Source organism: Tupaia chinensis, unplaced genomic scaffold, assembly GCF_000334495.1.
Source record: "Tupaia chinensis unplaced genomic scaffold, TupChi_1.0 Scaffold000044_1, whole genome shotgun sequence".
Taxonomy (NCBI): domain Eukaryota; kingdom Metazoa; phylum Chordata; class Mammalia; order Scandentia; family Tupaiidae; genus Tupaia; species Tupaia belangeri.
This window is the reverse complement of record NW_006159500.1, coordinates 2,476,564-2,483,214: the sequence shown is the minus strand read 5'-3', so window position 1 is coordinate 2,483,214 and position 6,651 is coordinate 2,476,564. Positions and strand designations below refer to the sequence as shown.

General features: G+C 40.0%; 1 protein-coding gene across 1 annotated transcript in view; it reads left to right on the top strand.

Moving 5' to 3' along the window:
- Positions 1-6,651, top strand: part of NAPEPLD (N-acyl phosphatidylethanolamine phospholipase D) — an 88,933-nt gene that overhangs the window by 39,642 nt on the left and 42,640 nt on the right. The window lies entirely within an intron of this gene.

The window sequence follows — 6,651 nt, the reverse complement described above, 5'->3', positions numbered from 1 at the left end:
AGCAGGTCAGGATCTAAAATTAACCATGAGTAAAATGCTTAGGGTACAATTTTCATTTTGTTTTGTATCACGAAGCAGAGCAAGCTAGGAGCTTTGCCTTATGTGATATAAGTTTTATACTAAACAACTTTACATTGTCTAGGAAAAACCCGACCAATTACATTTTTTAAAAAGAATTATTTATTTGAGACCAACAGATGGTATAATGGTTATATTGCTGGACTCCCACATAGTCAGCTGTGGTTGGAGTCTTGGACCCAGTGGCTTAAAATTCATGTCAGGTGCATGTGTGTGTCCAAAATCCCAAGAGGAGAGTGGAAAATGGACTGTGGTGTGGCCATTGCCTGTGGGGAACGGTTTTTCACTTTCTGTCTCTCTGGTGAGTGCACTCGCCCTAGAGCTAAAATCTCTTAAAAGAAAATTATTTATTTAACTTTATTCATTGTTATTTTTTGAAGAGTTGTAAAATAAATGTTTATTTTATTTTATTTATTAATGATTATTATTATTATTTAACTTGACCAGAGAGAGAGAGAGAAAGAGAAAGTGAGAAAGCAAGCTGCCAGGTCTGGGATTCAAACCATAGTTGGACATGTGGGAGTCCAGTACCTTAACCACCACCACCTGCTGGCCCCTGTTACTGTTATTTTTAATTTGCTATAGGATACTTTTGCTCACCAGAGAGAGAGAGAGAGCAAGTGCGCAAGCGGCAATGTCCAGGTCTCAAACCATGGTTGGCCATGTGGTGGGAGTCCAGTAGGCCAATGGCCCCCCAACCAATTATATTTTAAAAATCATGTTAAGCAGAGATTTCAACACAATCCACAAAGTTTATATAGTATTCCACGACCTAAGAAAGCATACAATTACTATTTAATTATTGTAGCTTCAATTAAAGTGTCGTTGTAAACACAAAGATGCGTTTATCTAAAGTGTCTACTCTCTATAAAAAAAAACCCTGTGAACATTTGTCACTTCATCATATCTGTAATGAGAAGGATAGAAGACAGCAAGTGAACATTTCAAATTGTTTCTCATCTAAATATAATAAGCAAATACAATACATGAGCCTAGATAGTATTCCCATTCAGAAAAACCAGCTATACAAGACATTCTGAGTACAATAACAGAAACTTAAATATGGACCAAATATTAAGGGATATCAAGAAATCATGGGACCAGCAGTTAGTGTAATGGCTATGTTGCTGGACTCCCACGTAATCGACCGTGGTTCGAGTCTCGGACCCGGTGGCTTAAACTCGTGCTGGGCGCGTGTGCGTGCGTGCCCAAGATCCTGAGAGGAGAATGGAGGAGGGAGAGAAGAGGAGAGGAGAAGGGATGGCGGTGTGGCCATCCCCCCGGGGGGTGATTTCTCGCTTTCTGTCTCTGTCTCTCTGTCTTTCTGGCAAGTGCATACACCCTATAGCAAAAACCTCTCCAAAAAAAAGAAAAAAAAAGAAATCATTATTATTTTCTTATATATGAGAAAGATACTGTGATTATGAAGCAAAGGGTCCTTTTTCTTAGGAGAGGCAGGTTGAACTATTCAGGAATAAAGTATTTTGATGTCTGCAACATATTCAAATGATATAAAAGACATATCGTGTTCTCTAGATTTGAATTTTTAAAAAATGGGGACGAAGGGCATTTTTTTTAAAGTTCCTTACTCAAGATCACTATGAAGAACTTTTGAGCAGTCATTTCAATTTACCCTGTGGGTAACAGTGCCTTTTTTTGGCTGGTGCGGCCAAATAGCATTCAACTAGAGCAGTCTCAGCCCCACCCAGGAAAGAGTAGCTCTTACTCATACTTAATTCCATAAAAGTTAGCAACAATAGCAAGCTAGCCTGAGAAGATAAAGTTCACACTTGCTTTACATGCCTGAAATATTTCATCCACACATTCACTTTTTTTTTCTTTTCTTCTTTTTTTATTTCATTTTTTGAGAAGTTTTTGCTATAGGGTGCGTGTGCTTGTCAGAAAGACAGACAGAGACAGAGACAGAGACAGAAAGCAAGAAATCACCCCCCCACCCCCCGGGGGGATGGCCACACTGCAATCCCTTCTCCGTTCTCCTCTCAGGATCTTAGGCATACACACACATGCGCTTAGGGTGAGTTTAAGCCACTGGGTCCGGGACTTGAACCAGGTCGACCACATGGGAGACCAGCAACATAGCCATTACGCCAACTGCTGGACCCTCTTTTTCTTTTTTTAATACTTTAAAAAATATATATTTTTTTATCATTTATTTTTACATTTTCCCCAAACATTTACTTTACATATCAAAAAATTTTGCTCATACTACATAGTTCTTGACAGTTAATAAACAACTTTCAAAATTTAAAAAAAATGAATTTTAAAGATAATTTTTTTTTTTTGAGAGGTTTTATATCGCTATAGGGCGGTGCTTGCCAGACAGACAGAGAGAGACATAGAGACAGAAAGTGAGAAATCACCCCCCAGAGGGGATGGTCACGCCGCAATCCCTTCTCCTCCGTTCTCCTCTTGGGATCTTGGGCACGCGCACACACACACACACTCGGCGTGAGTTTTAAGCCACCGGGTTCGGGACGCGAACCGCAGTCGACTACATGGGAGTCCAGTGACATAGCCATTACGCTAACTGCTGCTTCCCAAAGATAATGTTTGAAATATTTGTTATAATTTTGTTTGTGACTCTGTAACAACAGAGACAATATGGTTTTAAATATTTTTGAGAAAATACATACATGTTAACTACTCAAACTGTTGTACAACAAACATCCAGCAAACTATTCACATATAAACTTTCTCAATTCAGCTCTGCCTACCTAGTATTATGTGATATACCATCCGCTAGCAAAGATCAGTCTTTTTCTTCCTTCAAAGTCTTCCTCAAGGTAATCCTCTGGTTGTGGCTGCCCTTTTGCAATCTCTACTGATTACAATGCTGGGCTGGAAAAGTCCACGTTATTTTATGGTACAAATTCTTTCATATAGCTTCTCTAATCCTCTCTGCCAGGTAGAACTGTTTATGGTGCCAGACCATCTTTCTAAGAGCTTCTGTTGGCTTACTTGTGATCTACCTTAGTTCCACAGTTTTCTTGTTTAATCTTCAGATATGACATTCCAGTCTAAGGCCTGTCCAATAACGAGTATTTGCAATTTCTGATTCAAGGCACATGTATTATTGACCTTATGCAGATATCCGTTCTACCACAGATAAGAATACTCCCAAATATTTTCCAATTCCAGATAGGTAGGAAGGGAGAAAAGTTTGTTTCTGTTTAAAGAAACAAACAAGAAGAAAAAACATTTTAACAAATTGCTGAACCTATCAACAGCTCAAAAGAAAGCAAAGTCCTTAAATTGGGAGAACAAAACAAAGTAAAAAAAATCGATAATGTTTTACTCAAAAGTCATGAAATTCTATCTCACCAATTCAGTCTTATTTCCTTTTTTTTTTTGGAGCGGTTTTTTTTTTTTTTTTTTTTTTTTTTTTGCTATAGGGTGTGTGCGCTCGCCAGACAGACAGAGAGAGACACAGAGACAGAAAGCTAGAAATCACCCCCCAGGGGGGATGGTCACGCCGCAATCCCCTCTCCTCCATTCTCCTCTTGGGACCTTGGGCATGCACGCACACGCGCCCGGCGTGAGTTCCAAGCCACTGGGTCCGGGACACGAACCGCGGTCGACTATGTGGGAATCCAGCGACATAGCCATTATGCTAACAGTTAGTTCCCACCAATTCAGTCTTATGTAATAAATCTCTTTTCTGCAGTATCACTGTGGTTCAATCTTCCCATTTAAATCCTGGAAGTTAACATTCAACATTATTATTGATATTTCTTGTCCTAAGCATTAAGTTGGTAATTTCCTTGGTTTCTCTTTGTTCTCTTATTTCTGTATATGTGTCGTTAGTTTTCTTGGTAAAGCATTCCTTTCAGAACTTCTTTTTTTTTTTTTTTTTGAGAGATTTTCACTGTAGGGCGCGTGCGCTTACCCCCCAGGGGGGATGGTCATGCCGCAATCCCTTCTCCTCCATTCTCCTCTTGGGATCTTGGGCACGCACACACACGTGCCCGGCGTGAGTTTTAAGCCACCAGGTCCGGGACATGAACCGCGGTCGACTACGTGGGAGTCCAGCGACATAGCCATTACGCTAACTGCTGGTTCCCCCTTTCAGAACTTCTTGAAGAGCTGGCCTGGTGTTGGTAAACTCTTTCAAGTTTTATCTGAGAATGTTTTTATCTTTTCTTCCCAAAAGGATAATCTTGCCAGGTATAGTATTCTTGGTTGAAATTGTTTTTTTCTTAACACTTTGTATGTATTTCCCCATTCTTTCCTTGCTTGCATTGTATCTGATGAGAGGTCTGATGTTAACCTCATGGGATAACCTTTATAAGCAGCACGATGTTTCTCTCTTGTCAATTTTAGTATCTTGTCTTTGTGGTTTTAGCCAATATGGGTATGATGTACCTTGGAGAAGGTCTTCTTGGGTTAATTCTATTAGGGGCCCTTTGTATTTCTTGGGTCTGAATCTTTGAATGCCTCTCTAAATTTGGAAAATATTCTTCAGGGATTTCATGTAATAGATTACCAATGCCCTTATTAGTTTCTTCACCTTCTGGGATACCAGTTATCTAGATGTATGGGTGCCTAATGGTATCTAGTATTGCTCATTTCTCATGTAATATTCTCATTTTTTGGGGTTATTTTCTCAGTTTTTTGGTTATTTTTTCTAGGTCAGAGGTTTTGTGTTCAACATCTGAGATTCGATCTTCTGCATGGACTAATATGCTTTTAATACTTTCGAGAGAGGTTTTAATCTCCTGTATTGCAGCCTTCATCTCTAATAGCACCATTTGATTCTTTTTATGGTGTATATTTCTTCTTTCAGATCACACAAGATCTTCCTCACCTCCTGAAACTTGTTTCTTTTCTCCTGCATCTTCTGGAGTTTCATTGTCTCTCAGCTCTTGCACTTCCTTTAGTTTAAAATATTCTGAATTCTCTATTGGACATTTCCACAAGTTCCACTGTACTGTCTGTGGATGATGAAGGATTGTTCTTTTCCTTAAGGGAGAAATAGTTTCTTGGTTTCTCATATTTCATATGCCTCTGCAGTGGTTTCTGGTCATTCTGTGACACAATCTCTCCTCTACTGTGTTTTGCAACGTGGTATCCACAGAAAGATTTGGAGTTCAGATTTATGAAAAGGACTTTCTTCCTTAAGGCAGGAGGTTCAATAAACATTGAAGATTTCAATTATTGTAAAAATATTCAGAGGCTTGTCTAGACACTCAGTGTGTGGAGACTGAACAGAGTGGGAAAGTAAGGTTAAAATAAATAAGTAAAAGCAAAAGAAAAAGGAAAGAAAAACAAACTAGATAAAAACAACCAAAAAAGAGAAAAAAATATTTTTTAAGGTAAAAAGTGAAAACTGCGGGGCTGCTATGGCCAGGACACACCTCAGATTTAAAATAGCTTCTGAAATTAGCATGAGAAAGAAAAGGCCTGAGGTGAGAAGTGTTTAAAAATTTTTTGAAAATAATAAAAAATAAATTTAAAGAGAGAGAGACACACAGAGGACAGAGAGGACAGAGGTTGCTCTACCTGTCTCAGTGTTTCCGGGGTCTAGAAGATAGGGTTTAGAGCATAGCTTCTGTCACCTTGGTCCCTGAACTAGTGCATTCACTTTCAAAATACAGACTAGAGTGGTATGCATTTTCTGGGAGTCATATTTGCATTTAGGGCCCATGCTTCTTTTCCTTTTTCTTTTTTGTCAAGAAAATCCCAGGTAGAAGCAACCAGGGGCTTCAAAAAGTTCATGGAAAATACGTAGTAGGAAAACAACTATGTGTGGATTTTCAAATCTTTTGCACCAACATAAGCTTGCAGTTTAACTCCATTTTCCAGTTAATTTTTGAAATTCCCCCTGGTATTTCTTGGGCATGGACACAGCCCAGAGGACTTTTACACAGTTACCTTTTTGGAAAACCATCCATTGTTGGATTCTGCCTATACTTGTTACTCCTTGAAAAAAATAATTTTATCCTGCAGTATAAAAAGCAAGTCCAGTAAGAAACTTAGAATCAGAACTTTATGTTCTTTTGTGATTTTACTGGAATTTTAAAAAGGATGCAAATTTAGATGAGAACTAAATGTACCAGAAGACCATGACACTTTAAATGAGCACGTAGTGACAAGGCACTGGTCTTTTAATGTTTACTACCTACTGTAAACACCTGGGATTATAGTGGTTTCCTGATACCAAGCTCTGGGAGCCTTGGGTGAAGTCTGGTAAGTACTTTACTAGCAGGCTAAGAGAGGCTCCCTAACTAGGTCAATAGGTCCCATTTAGTTACAGCAATTGTAGCCAGTGCCAAGGAATGTGTTCTTGCAGTCTCAAGTTTGCCTCTGGTTGAGGACAAGGGGACCGACTTGGACTTTCAAGTGTCCCTGTGGAGCGTGGTCGCAGGGCACGCCGGGAGGCTGATCCTCAGAAGCGAACCCTTTACCAAGATGGCATTGTCGCCCCAGCCGACGAGGGCGGCCATCTTGGTAAAGGCCAGAGCGGCGGCCTGCGCGGGGCTGACGCTGGCCGGGCTGCCAGGTTCACAGTGAGTGAGTGGCCAGGCTCGCCCCACGGATGCCGAGGCGGCGTGC